The sequence below is a fragment of the Squalius cephalus genome (assembly GCF_949319135.1).
Source record: "Squalius cephalus genome assembly, chromosome: 13".
NCBI classification, from domain to species: domain Eukaryota; kingdom Metazoa; phylum Chordata; class Actinopteri; order Cypriniformes; family Leuciscidae; genus Squalius; species Squalius cephalus.
Window position 1 is genome coordinate 36,684,717 of NC_137134.1, and position 20,864 is coordinate 36,705,580.

Sequence of the window (20,864 nt, forward strand, 5' to 3'; positions counted from 1 at the left end):
TTATACATTGACAAACTATACATCATTAAAAAGATATAAATGGTAAATGGACTGCATTTATATAGCGCTTTCACAGACCTATGGCCACCAAAGCGCTTTACATAGCCTCACATTCACCCATTCACTCACTCATTCACACACCGACGGCGGTGTCAGCCATGCAAGGCGCCATCCAGCTCGTCAGGAGCAGCTGGGGTTAGGTGTCTTGCTCATGGACACCTCGACACTTGGTCAGGTGGAACCGGGGATTGAACCACCAACCTTTCGGTTTGTAGACAATCTACATGAACCACTGAGCCACTGCCGCCCCAATAGACTTAAAACTTATAAGACTTAAGTTTCAGTATTTGACCACTATTGTATTCTGAGAAACTTATAGTGACAGTTATGTCTTAATTTGTGTCAGGAGTTATGAAATGAAAAAATGAGTCGATACCTTTAATATGAATTATGCGCGTCAGCCGCTTTCATTCATAAAAAACTCCCGTGCTGTCGTCATGACAGCGATACACAAAACAACGTCCTTCAGGGCTTTAGCTCAAAAATTTGCAGATTTATATTTTATTTATTCCAGACAGGAATAATATTTATTGAATTTATGCCCAAATGCGTCGATGTAATCATTATGAGCGCTGGATACTGTGATGTATTGTGTTTTCAATCCATACCAACAGCCTGAGGGCGCTACATTCACAATAATAGTCCATTTATGGAACGTGAAGAAGAGCCATGATCATGTGACATTCCAGGAAGTCTCGAACACATTCAAAGCTATCAGAGATCGCTGTAACATGCAGATAAAGACATTTTGAAGACAATAAACATGATTGAAATGATATTTGGTTTACCTGTGTTCTTCGAGTAATGTCAGGTATTTCCATAATAATAGATTATATTTATAATGTAATGCTAATCGATATAGACTTTATCATTGTGCAGAATAAAAAAAAATAAAAAAATTCTGTCTGATTTTTTTATCTGAAGCGAAATTATATCACAGAAGATTATTTAAAACACTCAACTTGCGTTATAAATTAAGTTTGAAGCACAAACATGGTTTTAATCTCATAAATTGTCGTGTATTGATGGTGTGCTAAGCTAACATGCTAGCTAGCTCTAGGTGCACCTGCCACATTTGGCAGTTATCCTTTTATGATTTTTTTTCTAAATGTGCTTACTGAAATGTTTCATTATTCAAGCAGGGCATTTGATCCAGTTTTTAAATGTTAAGTGAGAACTTTCATAAAAGAAATTAGGGATTGAAACCCTGTGAATAGCCAGTCGTTAGTAACTATAATGCAGACAAAAGAAATGCATATTTCGAGCCATAACCAGGCTGGAGAGGTGTGAATGTGTGCAGGGGGAGACTGAGACTGAATTGGGCTCGTTTGCACCACAAAACAATAGAGACAATAAGACTGAATGGATGACTTAGAAGATGACTAAACATCAGCAGCATTTTAGCGTCAAATCAAAATAAAGTCATCTGACATGGTCTTGGAAAACATGTAACTAAATACAGAGTTTTGGACTTATTATCTTCAGATTTTAAACATAAAATGTTTAGACATGTGGCTTTAGCTGTAGTGCATTTCTAGATTGCTACAGTGCCAACTTCAATTTTATTTTCATGAGGATGTTTCATAAAAATTAATTTCTAATAACTTTACAAAACTTTGAAGCTATTTATAACAAATTTTTTTCATTATGACAATAATTAATTCTACATTTACAATAAACTGGCAGGTGTCAGCTTTCAAATGAGATCATACTTGTGCTTTTAGTACAAAGGGTTCATGAACTGTATCTGTTTAAGTTTGGGTATGTCATTTCTGGGGATTTTTCAAAAGTGGCGTTGCAGCTTAACAGGTTAACGTAGAAACAATCCACCACCTCTTGTTTTCCCCATTAGCTCTGCGATGCGATCCACTAGGAACAGCTAGAAGCCCGGCAGATGTAGTGCGTTGTCCGGTATGGCTTCACTCAGCCAGGTGTCAGTGAAGCACTGAGAAGCAGAGTTTAAAAAATCCTTGTTAGTGCGGGTGAGGAGAAGTAGTTTGTCCGTTTTGTAAGGAAGAGATCAGAGATTCGCAAGGTGAACACTGGGGGGTGCAGTGCGGAGGCCACGCTCGCAGAGTTTAACCAGCGTGCCGCATCGCTTGCGTCTGACCGCGCGTTTGAACAACACCGCTGCCCCTGCGACGAGAATGTCCAGCAAAACGTCTGAATAATCAAAAACTGTAAAAAAGTTGTCTGGTATGTGTTTCTTAATGTCCAGTAGTTTGTCTTTGGTGAAACCAGGGCTCTCAAGTGTCACGCATTGAGCGTGACAGTCACTCATTTCGGTCTTTTGTCACGCACTCCCGCCACACATTGTATTTCTCACGCGGAAAAACTATTTATGCCGCAGCCCCCAAAATTTCTCTGGCCGTGCCGATCTCACTATGGAACCGGCAGCCAGGAATCAAGCGCGTCTCCCCTAGCTGAGCCTGCCACTTATCAGCCAATCAAAAAAAAATTAAGGGGCTACACAATAGCCAATCAGAAAATAGCACTATTGTATCTGGGTAAGATTTAACGCAACAACCAATGAAAAAAAGCACATCCTGGAATTGTTAACGTGATTCTGCTACAGCGTCTTCGTTCAAAGTTTCGTTCACCCATAGAGGAAACCACTGGAGCTCCGAGCATCACTACGAGCACAGAGTAAGTCATGATGATCTCCTGTTTTAATGTTACAACAAATTCACAACTTGTTTGACACAAACAGTGACAACTTGACTGCTGTTAGAGAATGTTTCCCAGATAATTAGCATCAGTTTTTCGTGAGTGTCTGTAACTTAGCCAACAGTTTTACAGCCTGTTCACTGACACCTGCTCAGAACAAGTAGTCTAAGCCTAGTCATATTTTCGTTATCACACGATGACTGATATATTGTCACATTATAAACATCTCTCTCTCTCTCCAAATAGGCTTAATAATTTTATTAGCACTAAATAAATTAGTGTATTGCATAGTCGATGTTATAGGTCACTTTTAAAATCATGTCATATTTTATAATTATATCCTGGCCATGGATGCATTAATCATTGCATCTGTCTTTCAAAGATGTCAGGTAAAAAGCAATTAAGCATCCTCTCATTCGCCCTGAGAGGAAAGTGCCCTAAAAAGGCCAGGTTAGAGGATGCTGGCCCAGAGAAGGTGCCGAAAAGGGTAGATCCATTAGAGGAGGAGACAGTGCAGGTGGAAGGCAACAAGTCCAAAAAGGCAACAAACACTTTCAATAAACAACACCAGTCATAATCTCTCTCTCTCTCTCTCTCTCTCTCACACACACACACACACGATACTTTGTATTTGAGCAATTATTAATAACAACAACAAAAACACTAATAATAATATTATTAATGAAAAATGTACAAATTTGCAAGAAACAAATAACCCACCCATTGAGTTTGACTTAACTACTTGTTTTTTATATGGAACATGGTTTATCACAGATTAAATAAACGCTGTTTAATAAGGGTAAGGGTAAAACAGTTGCTGATGTAGACAGACAGCGATCTCAGTCATGTGTGGGGTGAAATATTTTATTAGGCATTTAAAAGCTTTATAGAGACATTTTAAAAAAGCCCCAAAAGAAATTATAATACATGGATTTTAGATTTAGATTGACAACAAAAGTTTTATACTTGGTGAAGCAAATACAAAAAGTAAAATTGGATACAAACGACACAGATTTCTATTGACTAACACGATAGCATAGCATCTCAAGAGAACAAAGGTGAAGGCCAGTTTCAAACCGACATGACAGTATTTCTTACATCTGTGTTTTCTAAATACACTAACAGGAAGAATAACTAGTTGGTTTACAAACGATGAACAACAAGTTAAAAATAAATCAGCCTCTTCTTCAGCTTCTTGTGCAAGAACAGTTTGAACCTGTAAAAACCTTCTACTTTCATTTACATTTAGTCATTTAGCAGACGCCTTTATCCAAAGCGACTTACAAATGAGGAATAGAGTCATCATGAAAAGGCAAAGAAGTAAAGTGTTCAAAATACAAAGTTTCAGACATTGCTTTGAGTAGCATAAGCCAGACAATGGAGGGATTCAAGGAAAAGGAAACATTTTTTTCCCTATGAGGTAACGGAAGAGATTTATAAAAGTGTAAACAAAGACTAATACACAAAAATAAATCTTTGAGTTGATCTGAATCTCACAGTTGAAACTGCTGGTCTTGAATTTGAACTTTATTCACCTGTCGATCATTGTGGCTGGTTAGGGCGGATTAAGGGGTCATTTACCCGACATCGTTTCAACTAAACACTTTTAATGCGTTTTAGCCGTTCATTTACATGACAACGGTGTTTTGGGGGCATGAAACAAACTTTTCTTTTTTTTAAAGTGCAAGTTTTTAAAATAATACCATCATCACCTCCATGTAAACTACAAAACCATGAATCTGTGAAAAACGGTAGCGTCATGCGCATGCGTATCACGTGTTCAGTCTATAGATGCGTAGTGTTTCTTTACAAAGTGACATCGCCAACTACTGGCCTGGCAGCAGGATACAGCGTTTTTAGTCATTTTTGAGGATCCGCGTGAACGGGAATCATTTTGACAACATTTTTGTCTGTATGTGCACAGAAAAATGTTTCAGTTTTAGTACATTGTAGTTGTGCAAACATACCCTGATTCTGAAGAGATCTTTTTGCTCAGAGGTGTTACTGTGTCACGTTTGGTGAGGATGAAGCTTCACACTTGAAAGTGCTGGATCTGAAGATGATCTACTTACTGTGATTGTTTTTTGTGTGACTGTGTAGAGCAGATGACTGATTGAAACTCTTCCCACATGCAGTGCAGTGATACGGTTTCTCTCCAGTGTGGATCCTCTCGTGTGATTTCAGGGTTCCTGACTGATTGAATCTCTTGTCGCAGTGTGAACACTTGTAAGGTTTCTCTCCAGTGTGGATCCTCTGGTGCAGTTTCAAATGTCCAGCTCTAACAAAACTCTTCCCACACTCAAAGCACACATATGTTTTTTCACCAGTATGTGTTTTCTGATGTAGTTTTAAACAGTGCAGAAGTGAAAAACTCTTTCCACACAAAGAACATGAATGTGGTTTCTCCTGTGAATGAACTGTCAGGTGGATCTTCAGGCCTGAAGCCCTCAAAAAGGTTTTGCCACATTGATCACATTGATGTGGTTTCTCTCCGGTGTGAATCCTCATGTGTTCCTTAAGTGTCCCTTGTTGTGTAAAACTCATTCCGCACTGATCACATGAGAACGGTTTCTCTCCAGTGTGGATCCTCATGTGAATCTCGAGACTCGGTTTCCATGTGAAACTCTTTCCGCACTGACGGCAAGTGAAACATTTCTTGTCTCTTTGTAAAGAAATACTTTCATTCTGCGAGTGAATGTTATCGTTAGTTTTGACATGATGTTTCTCCTCTTCACTCTCCTCATTCTCCAGCATCACGTCTGAGATTAAAGAAAGTTACATTTTAATAAATCGTTAAAATCGTCTCTTTCCATGCATTCATCTTCCAGTTATTACTTTTAAAACCTAATAGGCACAAACCCCATGTTTCTGTAGTGAGATCTTTTAATATTTCATCAACTCCACAATTATTAACATTAAAAAACAAATATAATAATGCTACAGTTCTGACTGTCTCAGATGGATATTTAATTTATTTTAATGCAAATGTCCTAATTATGAGCCAATGTTGAATGAACTATTAATTAGCTACCCAACATTTTTCACTCAACACGGTTACAACACAGTTCCCTTCCTTTTTTAAAAACAAAGCATTTCTTACAATTGCGAGACCCAGGAAGTGACATCATCTTATCTCTTTCTAGAGTATGATGGGAAAATAATCTCAATCCATTGTAATGTTGAGTGCATTCATCAACTCCGTTACCAAAGTTATAAGAGAAATTTATGATTGGTTTATGCTAAATCTGCCATTCTCAATATTGTTTAATGTTGGTGTGTTTGAAGTTTGAGTAAAAAAACAAGTAAAATGTAAACATGATATTTATTCCCCGATAATATTTATCGATTAAACCGTTTCTTACGTTTTTATTTCCTACTACAAATACTAAATCTGATGAACTGCTTTATAACTATAATGTTGTTCAGCCTCATTAAAGGCACAATATGCATGATTTTTAGATGAAATTATCCCAAAAACACTACTTTGTTTACTTGTGTACTTACATAATCCCAAATGTTTCCAACGTTTAAATCCAGAGAAATCAGCAATTTTAACTCGTGTAACGGCCGTTCTCATTTCGTCGCATGTCAGTGATGTCATACCCACATTACCCTCAATTTCACAAAAACCATGGATACACTAAAGACACTTTAATATTATTGTGTGTTTGATTAGACATGTGAGCAACTGTTTGGATAACTTCATTGACATAAAATTAATCATTGTTATATAGCTCCACATAAAGAATTAAAACAAATAACAGGCCATTGTGGTTTCTCAAAAAAGCTGAAAATATGGTTAATGTTGAATCAAAATGGTGAACATTTATAGATATTCTGGTATGGTAGTTTTTTTTTTTTATTATTATTCTTGTGTTGTGTATGTCCTTAACATCAACCTGCAAAAGGGACAATGGATGAAAATTAGCCAGTGTTGGCTAAATCTGACGCATTTTACATATCGTTATGTACTATTATTGTGAACTGTCCCCGATTAAATAAATAAATAAAAATAGCTCAAAACGTTTAGTCTTATCGTTTGAATCCCTTGTTTTCTTGAATTACAGCGAGTACCATGTTTTTACCATGCCTTAGAGACAACACCAATAGGGAATTTTGCACTGGGTAGTTCTCGGGACTAGCCACCAGGATGGTTTTCCCGAGAACTAATGGTTGCCCTAGGGAACGTTTTCCTGCATTCGCAGCACCAGTAGGAACTCTGAAGTGACGTAAGCCGCGCTTGTTGTGGCTTTTATTTTGACGGCGCTGAGAACGCCAGAGCCACACAGTGCTCGGATCAGGATCGGATCATCATCTTTCTAACGGTCCTGTCTAATACGTCATTAGATAGATAGATGCATAGAAAGAAGACAGTAGTAAAAAGTTATTACCGTATGCCGTGTGTTTGATGTCCAGTGTTGCTGAGCAGAAATACATAATCATGTTTCTCTTGGTCTCCTCAAAGTTGCATTGGATTTTCTCCTCAGCGTAAAGATTAAGAGCTTCATCTATCACTGTTTTCCATGTTCATAGAGTTAGTTTCTGGAGTAAATATAAAGGCTATAATCTGTGTGTTTACACAGCCTTTTTTTAAAATGGCGAGTGCTGGTGTTTCGCGTGCGTTTGGCCAATCAGCGAACACTAACATCATGGATAGTTCCTATAGTGATGGTTTAGACCGACTCTGAAGTAGGAGTAAATTAGTTCCTCCAAAAGGAGTTCCTAGAGCTCAAATTGTGCGAACACACCAATAGTTCTAGGAACTATGAAAAGGTTCCTCCAGTGCGAAAGCCCCTATAAAAAAGTGACATAGCACTAACATAGCATAACCGGAAAGAGCTTTATTTGTAGAATCAACTAATACAGCATTTTCTCCATGTTTTAAAAGGGTGGTATAATGCCCTTTTCACAAGATGTAAAATAAGTCTCTGATGTCCCCAGAGTGTGTGTGTGAAGTTTTAGTTCAAAATACCCCACAGATATTTTTATATAGCATGTTAAAGTTTTAATTTACTTTTTGAGGGTGAGCAAAAACACACCGTTTTTGTGTCTGTCCCTTTAAATGCAAATGAGTTGCTGCTCCCGGCACAGGGGGCGGAGCTTCAACAGCTTGCACTCACACAGACACGCACTGAAAATTTCAAAAACTTTTAGCCTTTTATGTTCAAACCGGAGTCAGACAAAGATGGAGAGACTCAAGAATAAGTGACAACATGTAGACAAAATTTCTGAATTGTTAGTTGGTGAGTTTATGTAGCTTATGTGTAGTTATCTTCTAGTCATTGATTAGCATATTAGTCTTGATAGTCTATAATTCGCGTTCTGGGGGCGGGGTTTATGTACATTTTAGGGAGGAATGTCGTGTAGTCCCTACCAGCCGTTTGTTGTAGTCCTTAAAAAGCGATTTATTTAAAAGAAAATGTCTCATAGCAGCTACCGAGTGAACGCACAGAGTAACGACATAACATAAGTTTCAACATACTCAAATGTATTTAGTATGATTGTTTTAACCATGTAAAACAGCACTGTTACCCAACACATGCATGAACGAAAGGAACAATTAATCTAATCTAATAATAAAAGCTCCGCTGTTGTAAATGGAACGCAAGGCCCAGTGTGTCGCGCAGGTGTCTCTGATTAGCAATCGCTCCAGCTGCCTCGGCTCTCGGTCCATAATGTTAATAAAACTATAATACATTAGCTCATTAACATGATTTCTGCGTGAGTCCCGTCGGATTGTTTTACATCCGCTGTGGAAGTGAAGACGACACCTCCAATGATTCCACGCTCATTCACGGCATCATCAAGCTATGCCTTTGTTTTGAATAAGCGACTTCTAGTGGCGAAACTGACATACTGTGGCTTTAATGAAGAATCAGGAATAAACACCAACCTCTTTGTTCTTCAGTGTGTTTCATTCTGGCAGTGTTCTGGATCTCTCATGTTCTCACTGTCCTTCAATAAACTCTGTCTTTGCAGATTTCAGCTCTTCCTGATGGTTTGATGCGCGTCTTCACTTGTAGCTGATGGGAATATTCCAGCATTTATTGGTGGATTGCAGTGGGAGGAGCTTCACTGAAGGAGGAGGAGCAGAACAATAAATCACTTACTGAGTTTGTTTTCATACTAATTCACAGATTTTACATTTTTATGTTCACCTATCCATCTAGTAAAGTAACTTTTAAGTAAATTAATCTCAAAGGTCCGGTTTCACAGACAGGGCTTAGATTAAGCCAGGAATTTGTAGCCTTTGTAGCCTTTACTTTTCGCAAACCTTGTGAGCGTGCGAACCCAAACGCTGTGACCTCACGCCAAATCAGGGTATATGCAGGAATCATAGAGATGAATTTACTACCTTTTTTACTACCTCCACAATATTTTTTACTACCAACACGACATCAAGCAGCAGCCCTCTTTTGGGGGGTGTGGGAGGGGTATGCAAAGCACCACTTACTACTTACTATAAGGTATAAGTGTGACACTGTCACACCCATCATACATATTAGTTTTATCCTTGCCACACGCAAAACTTTTGGCTATATCGGAGTCAGTGAACATGTTTTCGAACAATTCCCCAATGCCCTCATTCGAATTATATGAATGATGGTTGGCTGCGATGTTCAGGCACCAGAGAACCTCAGCCCTGAGGTCTGCTGTCTGGCTCTCGCTGCCGTGGTGGTGCTGGTGGCACTGGTTTGCTGCTGAGGTGGTGCGACGACAACTGACCTTTAGGGCTGGGCGATATGGACCAAAAGTCATATCCCGATATATTTAGGCTGAATATCGATATACGATATATATCCCAATATTGTTTCCGCAAACTGAGAGCAAATGTTCAGTCAAAGTCAAAGCCAAATATGACATGTCACAAGTAGTTTAACTGAAATCGGCTATTTCAGTGAACAGTTGCAAAATCAAATGAATAAATAATAAACAGGTTTCTTCACCTTTGGGCTGCACGATTATGACAAAAATCATAATTGCTGATTATTCCCTTGGAATTGTAATTGTGATTTATTAATTATGATTATTAAAGTTTACATTAAATATATATAAACCAATTTTGTGTAAACATGTTATAATTTGCCTATATATATATATATATATATATATATATATATATATATATATATATATATAGGCAAATTATAACACGTTTACACAAAATTTGTTAACACACACACAAGTACTGTCCCCCTTTACTTAACATAAATTGTAAGAATATGACTAATAGTAATGACTATGTACTAATAAATAAATATTAGGCCTATGCTAAAGCTATTAAATAGCAGTCCCAAACTAGCTTTTGTTAATACAATGTTGGTATGAGCCACTAGTCATTTAAAAATATAAAAAATAACACAAAGAAAAATAATTTGTCATTTTGGGGTTAATATGGAAACGACTGTTACCATGGTGAATACACAATAGTAACAATAACTGTTAATGAAACATGGAAACTGCTCCTGGTGAATAGAATGAAAATCATACCTGCATTACTTTTAATTCGTGTAATTTACAACGTAACGGCGTTGCATGCTCGTAGTTTCTTTTGCACTTTATATACAGTGAGGCGATACACAGCGCGCGCCGCCGCATTTGCGCGTGCAATTGAGTGTGCGCTCCGAGAACAGGATAACGGCTGACAGGACAAGAAAGTCCGTTTTTCTGAGGTGAAAGACTTTGGTAGTTCCTATTGTGCTGGGTTTTCTGAAGTAGTCATGATTCGCCTCTCATAACATAACGCTCTAAACAAGCACGCAGAGTGGAAAAGGAGGGGCGCGGGGAGCAAGGATCACAGCGCGTTTGAACTATATCGATATATGCGATATGGTCTAATTCCATATCGCATTTCAAAAATATATCGAAAAATGGAAACTCATATATTGAGGTGGTGATGAAAAATTTACTACCAAGTCAAATTGCGTTTGTTAGCCTACCTTTTACTACCTTTCAAGGGCCTTAATTTTGGTAGATTCTTTTTACTACCGCGCGGACACCCTGCAAATGTTTTTATTGGTTTATTAAGTACAAACAGGCGAGTTATGAAAAATTGAGAGTGAGGGATTTGTTCACTTCACACAAAAAGATCTTGGAATGAGATGGCTAACTGTAGTAGCGTTTAGTCCACTGTCTATAATAGCCTAATTTTTTTTTAACCGACTACAGACAACTTTGATCGGTTAACGTTGATACGGTCAACCATAGGTCAAACGGTCATCGGTTAACATCCCTAGTGCAAAGATGAGTAGGCTATGTGTATTTTGTACATTTGCAACTGCTTTTTAAAGCACTTAATTAGAAGCACCATCATTTTAAATTGTGTCTTCTGTTACATAGGGACTACTAACCAGACACTTGTTTATTTTAAAATGCAAAGAATTGAAAATCTATAAACACTTGCATTTTTGTATCACTATAAGTGTGTACCATCGGGTAATCAAAAGTTCTAGGCTACACACAGTCTTCACGCCTACTTGAACACTTGGGCCAAATAGAGGAAATACCTACATTGTGCAAGTAGACAAGTGGTCAAGTGCAAAGACTGCAAGTGTGGGTTTTTGTAAAGGCCCTTTAAAAACAAATCTTAGAAGAAGAAAAAAAAAACATTACTGATGTGCATCTTGAAACAAAACAATGGCACTGACATATTTTATGATGTCAGTTCAAGTTGCTTTCAGTTAAAACAGCTCAAAAATGTATTTTAGTCTTGGACTAGGCAAACCATGGCAAAGTGTTTACCTTTTTGTTTTTAAGAATTTCATCCTTTATTCCTAGGATCTTACCTCTCATTAACATATTGGATTATAGAAAAAAAAATAAGTACAACAACGAACAGATACCAAATATAAATAAAAAATGAAGAAAAAAACGTAGAAAAGCAAATGTACAAATGTGACAGAAACAAACGATCCACCAACTGAGTCTGACTTAACTTGTTTTATGGAACATGGTTTATCACAGATTACTGAAATAAATGAAACTTACCTATATCTCGCAGATGTCACAATAGCTGATCGTGTCGTTTGCTCAAATCTGTTGACAATAAAATGAGCTTAATGTGTCAATTTACAGATCTGAAGACATCAGCATAATGAATGAGGAGAAAACAGGATCTATTGACATGAAATAAAGAGGCTTTTCAGCTGCTCTGATAATAATGATGAGCCATAGACTATCAATACTCATTCAACAAGCCATTCAGGATCAGCAGATCATCTCACTTTATTATAAGTATTTGCTGCTAAAAAGAATAAATGCTAAAAGTGCTCTAATATTAAACTTATTTCTCAAATGCTACCGTACAATTGTAGGAATATAAAGACAAGACACCACTGACACTCAACTTTATCATTGTAATTCGCCGATATGAATCTAAATATAGTTCGATTTCCTAATAATTACATTCATAACAAACCCGTTCGCTTGCATCCTACCGTTTTGTACGTGAGAAACACACATATCGTGTTCTTCAAGTGTTTTAGTTAGCAGACACACGAAGAGAAGCCATTCAGAAATGACCGTGTAAAATGTTATTTAAACTGTGTAAAGAGTATTTAACAATTACTTGATAGCGTGAACTGTTTACCTCAGAAGAATCGAGTGCAGGGAGCGCGCGAATGATGACGTCATCGCCGCGAGACGAGATCAACGGTACAAACCAAAAACTATAATATCTGTATAAAAAATCTAAACAAAAATAAGGATAAAACAGTTACTGGTGTAGAGAGACAGCCGTCTCATCCAATCTCAGTCATATGTGGGGTGAAAGATGTTATAGGCATTTAAAAGCTTTATCGAAAAATGTAAAGCCCAAAGCAATCACAATATATTTTAATGACTTTTAAATGTAGCTAAAATGATTAAATTATCTATTCTTGATGCAAGAATAAGTAGACAATAGATACATGGATAGTAAAAGTTAACTGGTGGAGCAAATACAAAATGTAATTAAGCTAGACGGATCTACACAACAACAAAAACACAAACACAAGCAGTTTAATAAAACAGTTTGGACCTGCAAAAAAAATATTTTCCTTCATAAAAGTACGAAAAACTACAAGTGATACATATGCATAAAAGAAATTAACATAATATTGAACTTATAATAAAGTATAATGATATTTATTTATACCACGAAGCAAAATTATATTCATGAATAAAAAGTCTAGATGTTCTTTGGGGAGGAACTCCATCTTTGAGTTGATCTGAATCTCACAGTAGAAACTGCTGGTCTTGAAAATGAACTTTATTCACTGTGACAAATTTAGATGTTTCTTTGTCTGTCGCTCGTTGTGGCTGGTTAGGACAGATTTTGAAGAGATCTTATTGCTTGATGGTTTTATTGTGTCACGTTTGGTGAGGATGCGGCATTAGACCTGAAAGAGCTGGATCTGAAGATGATCTACTTGCTGTGATTGTATTTATTGTGACTGCGTAGAGAAGATATCTGAGTGAAGCTCTTCCCACATGCAGTGCAGTGATACGGTTTCTCTCCAGTGTGGATCCTCTCGTGTGTTTTCAGATGTCCTGACCGACGGAATCTCTTGTCGCAGTGTGAACACTTGTAAGGTTTCTCTCCAGTGTGAGTCCTCCAGTGCAGTTTCAAACGTTCAGTTGTAATAAAACTTTTCCCACACTCAAAGCACTCATGAGCTTTTTCACCAGTGTGTGTTTTCTGATGAAGTCTTAAATTGTGCAGATGTGAAAAACTTTTTCCACACAAAGTACATGAATGTGGTTTCTCCTGTGAATGAACTAACATGTGGCTCTTCAGGCCCGAAGCCCTGGAAAATATTCTGCCACATTGATCACATTCGTGCAGCTTTTCTCCAGTGTGGATGTTCATGTGTTCCTGAAGGTTTGATGATTGTCTAAAACTCTTCCCACACTGATCACATGTGAACGGTTTCTCTCCAGTGTGGATCCTCATGTGAAGCTCGAGACTCTGTTTGTATTTTAAACTCTTTCCACACAAAGAACATGAATGTGGTTTCTCCTGTGAATGAACTCTCAGGTGGCTCTTCAGGGCTGAAGCCCACAAAAATGTTTTACCACATTGATCACATTCGTGCAGTTTCTCTCCAGTGTGGATGTTCATGTGATTCTTAAGGCTTGCTTGTTGTGTGAAACTCTTCCCACACTGATGGCAGATGAAATATTTCTTGTCTCTTCTTTTCAGTGAAGAAATACTTTCAGTCTGTGAGCAAGTTTCTTCTTCAGTTTTGACATGATGATGTTTCTCCTCTTTACTCTCCTCATTTTCCTCCATCGGGCCTGAAATGAAAATAAAAATCCTAATTTTAATGCATTTTTATTAGGGGTGTAACGATATTCAAACCAAACCGAAAAAACGCGATACACCACCCACGCCCCGGCTCAATGGACCTCATGCCTTATGAGTACACAACGAATACAGCGTTATAGCCTAACCACCATTAACACCCTATAATAGCAAGCTCCGTATTTTGTTACTTTCGATAATAAGCAAGGTGTAATCTTTAAAATTCTGTCTATTTGATCACTAAATTCAAACAATAAATGCCGTTTTGGCGCTCTTTGGCGGAAAGACGCCAATAAAACGTCTTAGTTTGTCACATAGCCTTATAGTTACCTCAGGCAAGTCATTCAGTGCCCACAGCTTGTTGGTTCCTAAATGAACTCTTGCACTAAATAAATGCACTATATTAGCCTATATAATATATTTTACTTAACATGTTAATGATTGATATCTTGATTATTTAATGTAGCTTATGTTTTAAATATCTGTCATGAAAATGACAGCAACTGTGTAAATATCTATATTTCAATAACAAATTAGAGTACAAAACATAAGTTAATGAGAAAACTGCCTTATGTGCAGTTTACATGTTTTCATACAATGTGTTGAGTGTTGATTATTATATCTAAAAATAAATAGTATCTGAAATTAGGCTAAAAGTCTAGGCTCTGTTGTTAACCTTTAACCCTCTGAGGTCTGGGGTGTTTTTGGGGTCCTTGAGATGTTCTGACATGCCCTGACATTTGTGCTTTTTTCAGTTGCTTATAAACATATCAATGGCAAAAAAAATTACACTCTATTTGGCACAAACAGGACTACCATGATATGTGAGCCACATGTATGTACATGTTTTCATTTTTGAGAGAATAATGTTTATGCATGGTTATTGAAAAAACTAAAAATGAAAGTTTCTGAAATAAGGCCACAAAACACATACTAAATATATGTCAATAAGACTTTTGACTAATGGATGTCGTCGCCTAGAGTTTTTTCTTCAAAATGATGTGAAAATCATCCTGCCTAATCATTCACATAAAACGATACATTGATTTAAGTTTTGTGAAACACTTTTAGTTTGGAAAGGCAATATGCGGATGGGGCGTAAACGATCATGCCTATTTAGTAGTTCACACCTGATGAGACAATGCCCCTGCATACTTAATGAGCCATTCATTCAGGTGTGTCACCTATATGTCATTGTTCCCAGCTAGCTAGCTAGTTTTCGCGCTGAAAAAATACATAAATATTTGTACTTGGTGGCATTCTGAAAAGCCGTACATGGATCAAAGCTAATGGACAGGATCAGATAAATCAGAGCTTAGATTCTCTGGCCGAGCCCGAACTTCACCCGGGCCGGGCCCTTGATCGAGCACTTGTGTTACAAAATGCAACACGTCACGTGTCATGCTCAGCGAGCGTCTCCTCCACTCGCACGCATCACACCGGCCCGGGATAATAAACTTTAAAAATATTTATTTTGTTTAAAAATTATTCTATATTCTAAAACCTTGTTGAATTAAATTAGAGTTGTAGCCTACTTGGCCATCCAAAGTTCATTCTTGTTCATTTTCTGTGTTCATCATTGTTCACGTTTTTTTTTTTTTTACGTTTCTTCATTCGGACCCATTTGCGATCCATTTCATTCTGAATAAACAAACAAGGCAGTTTACATGATTTGTCCTGGTTGCATTATTCATTAAGATAATAATTAATAAATGCACGCTCAATTACCCGTGAACTTGATAAATGTATATGTTTTACTATGCACAATTGCCTTTCAACTTCTGCCTTTCAGATTCTGTAGGCCTATGTGTTGTAGCCATTAAATAAGCTAATTTAGTTTAATATTTGTTAAAATATTATAATGTTTTTTTTTTTTCCATCTATGTTGATTTATGAAAAGTGAACAGCACGAGTAAGATAAGATGTGCAGTATATCAGGAGACTTGTCAGACTAGTCAGACATAGAGCCCTGCACGGGCCTCAAATCTAGGCCCGAGCCCGGCCCTGGCCCGAGACGCTCAGGCCCTAGCCCGACCCGTGTCCGACAGCTCATCAGAATTATCAGCCCGAGTCCGACCCGAGCCCGTTTTTTTTTTTTTTTCTTCACAGCGGCAGACTGCCATTAAAATATGTTCGTTTTGTTAGTTATGTTTCTTTTCTTTTCATTTCTTTATTAAGCTAATTTAGACAAATGTTGGGAGCATTTAAAAAAAAAATGACGACCAAGCAGCCGAGCCAACAGCGAGTAAAACATGTTTGATCAATTTAGCCTCTCAAATCAACGCTAATACTTTACTCAGCTACAATAAAATCCATAGATGTAAAGCACTTCAAGCATATCACACAGACAGTTAGTTTAATGTTTATTTATTAAACCACAGTGAGTAATTTTTTTTTGAAATACTGAGGCAGGCTCAGGCTGCTCGCAACAGCGCTCACAAACGAAATGAGCAATAGTCAATCTAAACAAATAAAGTAAAATAAATAAAAAACAAACTTGCAGGTTATCTTACCTCAAAAATGCACCACAGAACATGGCCATTCTTTTTTCCAGTAGTTTCCAACAGTTAAACGAAAATAAAGTCCAATGAACGAAAAACGAAAAACATCAGAAGTTTCCAACAGTTAAACGAAAATAAAGTCCAATCAAACGAAAATTTAGAATAGTCTCTTACAGAGCATCGTGGAGAAAAATAATAGCATCCACAGTGGAAGATTTGAACCCAGTCCTCTCTTTTATCACTCGCGATTTTTCTCTTAATATTCTCCATTATTTGCACATGAGGTGAATCGTTGGTTGCGCTGACGGGAAAACACTTGTGTGTGCGCGCGCGTGCGTGCGTGCGACTGTCATGTCAATCATATGTCAGTGTAAATAATTATAAGATTATTAAAGTTATGAGGTTATTAAATGTCTTTCTATGTTTGTTTTTCTATCATCGACGTCAATTTCTCATATTTTTTTTTATTAATGTCTAAAAATATAAAAAGAAGGATAACTCAAAAAAGGCCCGAGGCCCGGCCCGCATGTGAACTATGACGTGAAAATTGGCCCGAAGCCCGGCCCTAGGGGCGTAAAAAAGTCGGGGCCCGTCGGGCTCGGGCTGAAATGCAGGGCTCTAGTCAGACATGATTTTGACCACTTCATTAAGTTTTGTTTTGCAGAAAGCCTTTCTTTAAAGTGAATTTCGTTTTGTATAAATTGTATCTTAATTTTAATACATGTTTCATCAACGAATTGCATGTATTTAATAAATAAGAAGCAAATATAGCAGACAATAGGCTATAATCATGGAGGCGCGCCGCGGTCACTTGCACTGCACGTTAACTGGAGTGCATCTCATCATAAATTAACAGAGAATATTAAGAAATAGGCTATATCTAAAGAAAGCTTGAAATGTCTTTAAACGAAACAATTCTAAACGAAAAGAAATATGCAACACTCTGATGTAATCCATGCATTTCTCCATATATGCGCATTCACGGAGATGGCGATCGTCAACTTCATCTTTGCTTCATCTCTCCTTCCCTGGCGCCACGTACCCCTGGTTATAACGGCCCACGTATTTAAAAAATGGTCGTGTTTAAATCGGGCTCGGGCTCATGATTACAGTTAATGTGTCGGGCCGGACCGACAAAGTCAATTCGCCTCATTCGGGCTTCGCGATACCGCGCCGCGCGAAACGCCTTCGCGCCGCAGGACCTCTAGACTCGCGTAAACGCGTCTTTACATTGATTGAAATCACTCGCGCCAGACACTCAGAAGTGAGTGAGTAATAAAAAAAAACTTTGCTTTAGCCTCAATTGAGTAAAACACCGTGTGTAACTTCGGCCATTCTCAGTGGTGTGACTGGGACACTAACTCTGCTCGTCATCATAGAAACAGATTGTGATGTTTATTCCCGCTTAAGTAATATGTTGATATGCGGCGTAAAAAAGACCTGCAACCGTCTCGCAAGTGTTGATAGGCTATTACTCGTGAGGTGTAACCAGCGCCGTGGGCGGGACATTGAGATTGAGCAAGTCTGCAGAGTGGTGATTACAGAGAGGCTGCGGAGCCAGCCAAAGTAGCGCATTTTTAAATAAAATGGACTTTAATCAAACCACGGATCCGTCACCCGTGATAAGTTTTGTGATCCGCCTCGCCACTATGTAGTAGCACTGATCACTTTGAGGGGGGGATAAATTTATCCCCACCGGGGATAAAAATAAGTAAGCAGAGGCAGGGATACATTGACCAGAAAGGGGGAAATCCCACGCATCCCCCCCGGCAAATCGCACCCTGTATATATATATATATATATATATATATATATATATATATATATATATTAGTGCTGTCAACGTTTACGCGTTAACGCATGCGATTAATTTTTGTCTGGTTTAACGTGTTAAAATATTTAACGCAGCATCCGTCTTTTCTGCCATCCGTTGGCTAGATTTACATGATATGATCACGCTCTTATTCATTTAAATGCTTTTAAACATTTCAAGCGTGGCAAGACAAAAGAGAATGCGCTGTCTGTGAATGTCTTTATGTGACACACACACACACAGACACACACACACACACACACAATGCATAGACAGGGCGCCAGAATCCAGTTCTCTTTCGCGCTTGAACTAACAATAACAATCCCAAAATGTCAGTTTTGTCGATTATCCTCAGAAGAGCAGTCTTAAAGGAGAACTCGGCAACTCTAGCGAACTCTAGTCACTTCTTCGCTGATTTTTCCTTTTGTTGTCGCATGTTTTCCCCACGAGCTCCCCCTACAGCTGTGGGGGGACGTATATTTCACAACACGGTCGTAAAAAACTCACTTGTGGCGGCCTCCTCCCCCTCTCCACCGCTGCTCATGTGCGTTTGTTTTGATCGGAGCAAGCCAACTGTATCGTGTGGAGCTATGTCTACCGAGGTGGGTAATACTTCATACATGCGTGTGTGTTTATGTCGAATTGCCGTAAAGCAATTCGTGTTTCGCGCTCGTTCTCGTTCTCGTTCTAGCTTCTCACGAGACTTCCAATTTCTATCTTGCCGGGACGGTAGTCCCCAAGTTGCAAGGTTGGTTTTCCGCCTGGGAACGCTGGGGGGAGCGGGGAAAGTCACCAATATCACCAGAAAAGGTTGTTTAACCATCCAAATGAATTCTAGACAGTTTTATTTAGTTAAAAAAGTTACCAAGTTCTCCTTTAAATGATTTATATAAAGTCTAAAATGAACAAAAAGAGTTGTGAGAGAATGAGGCGCGTGTGAGATCCATAGACAGTATATAAACGGTGAGATCCGCGTGTCTGTCTGCTCTTAAAGGGACAGCAGCCAATAAAGCTTCCTGTCAGTAAAGTTAAAGAACAAAGGGAACAGAGAATATGACTCACTGCTCTTGACTAAATAATCCTTATTAAAGCTACAAAAGTTAACTATTTAATTTATAATTTATGCAGAGCAGACTGCATATAACTGATAACTTTATTACATTTCTGTATATTTCCTAACTGTTAAGACAGGAAGGGCACGAGTAAATATGACATTTATTATGGGTTTATGTTAGCATTGTTTTAAGTTCACTTAAATGAAAAACTACTGTTATATTTTTGAAGCCTAATAAATGTGAAAAAAAAAAAAATCAGTAGCTGTATTAATATCAGTAATACTGGCCTTCATTCATAAAAAGATGCCATTAAACAAGTATTTAAAATATACTGTCTTTATGTTGTTTCTACATTCATTTGATTAACTGTGAAATTATTACATTATAAAATATATTAAAAACGTACAAAAACATTTCTTTTTAGTGCGATTAATTGCGATTAATCACAGAAAAAATGTGTGATTAATCTAGTTAAAGTTTTTAATCGATTGACAGCACTAATATATATATATATATATATATATATATATATATATATATATGCATGCATACACACACACATATATATATATATATATATGTGTATATATTTATACACAAATATAAATTTTATTTATATTTTTTTATATACTTTTTTTTTTTTTCACAAATTGTGCTTGCAAATTGTATAATATCCAAGGTAAACATGTCTAGTAATTGTGCAGTTAATTATCATACTGTATTTTCAGTTTTGGAATATTTATCCTCTCCCCAAATTTGTTACTAATAAAACACAATACAAATTATTAAAAGAAAAAAATTATATTTACCTTTTAATAGTTTGTTTACATCTACCTTGTAAATATATTTTTTTATTAAAAAGGTTACAATTACAACAACAATTCAAGTGTAATCTTACAGTATATTCTACAGTAAAAACTGTACCCAAATCTAGTCAACAAAATGTTGTCTTTCATATTTCGCCTGACTGTAACGTTGTTTTTATGAAATATTAGGGCATATAAATGTTAATTTGCAGTTTAATACATTGCTTATACAAATAGCCTACATTTTATTTCAACATATTTCAGTCGATTTTTACTCATCTCAGTATAGCAATACAGTTTGCTAAAACATCATCATTCATTCACACACGCGATTTAAATTTAAACTGTCTTTTTGCGAGCTGTGCCTTAATTTGGCAAAAAGCACAACACTTTGTTTTTATTGTGAGTATACACAAAAATAATACACATTTAACAGAATCGATTGATGTATGAAACTTGTTTGTAAAATCAAAGTCAAAAGAGTATTTCGGGTCTCAATTCAACTGATAAGAAAAAAAGCGAGCAGATCACGCCGGCGTGATTGCCGACCTCAGAGGGTTAAGGTTATAGTAATGTGTGGGCTCCCTATATAGTTTACAGCATTAGCAGATCTTTTTTTTTTTTATCCTTGCGAAAAGTTTCATTGTAATTGAATTAATTTAAAGACATAATTTGTTC

General features: G+C 37.2%; 1 long non-coding RNA gene across 2 annotated transcripts; it reads right to left on the reverse strand.

Annotated features, from left to right (window-relative positions):
• Positions 1-3,509: 3,509 nt before the first annotated feature.
• On the reverse strand, positions 3,510-12,547 carry LOC307170070. 2 transcript variants are annotated; one of them, XR_013823280.1, is made up of 4 exons: positions 12,165-12,547; positions 11,716-11,763; positions 8,621-8,802; positions 3,510-5,486 (listed from the first exon to the last, which is right to left on the reverse strand). It is a non-coding gene; the product is annotated as an uncharacterized lncRNA (long non-coding RNA). The 2 variants fall into 2 exon arrangements; XR_013823281.1 differs by having other exon boundaries at positions 11,712-11,763.
• Between the last annotated feature and the right edge of the window lie 8,317 nt (positions 12,548-20,864).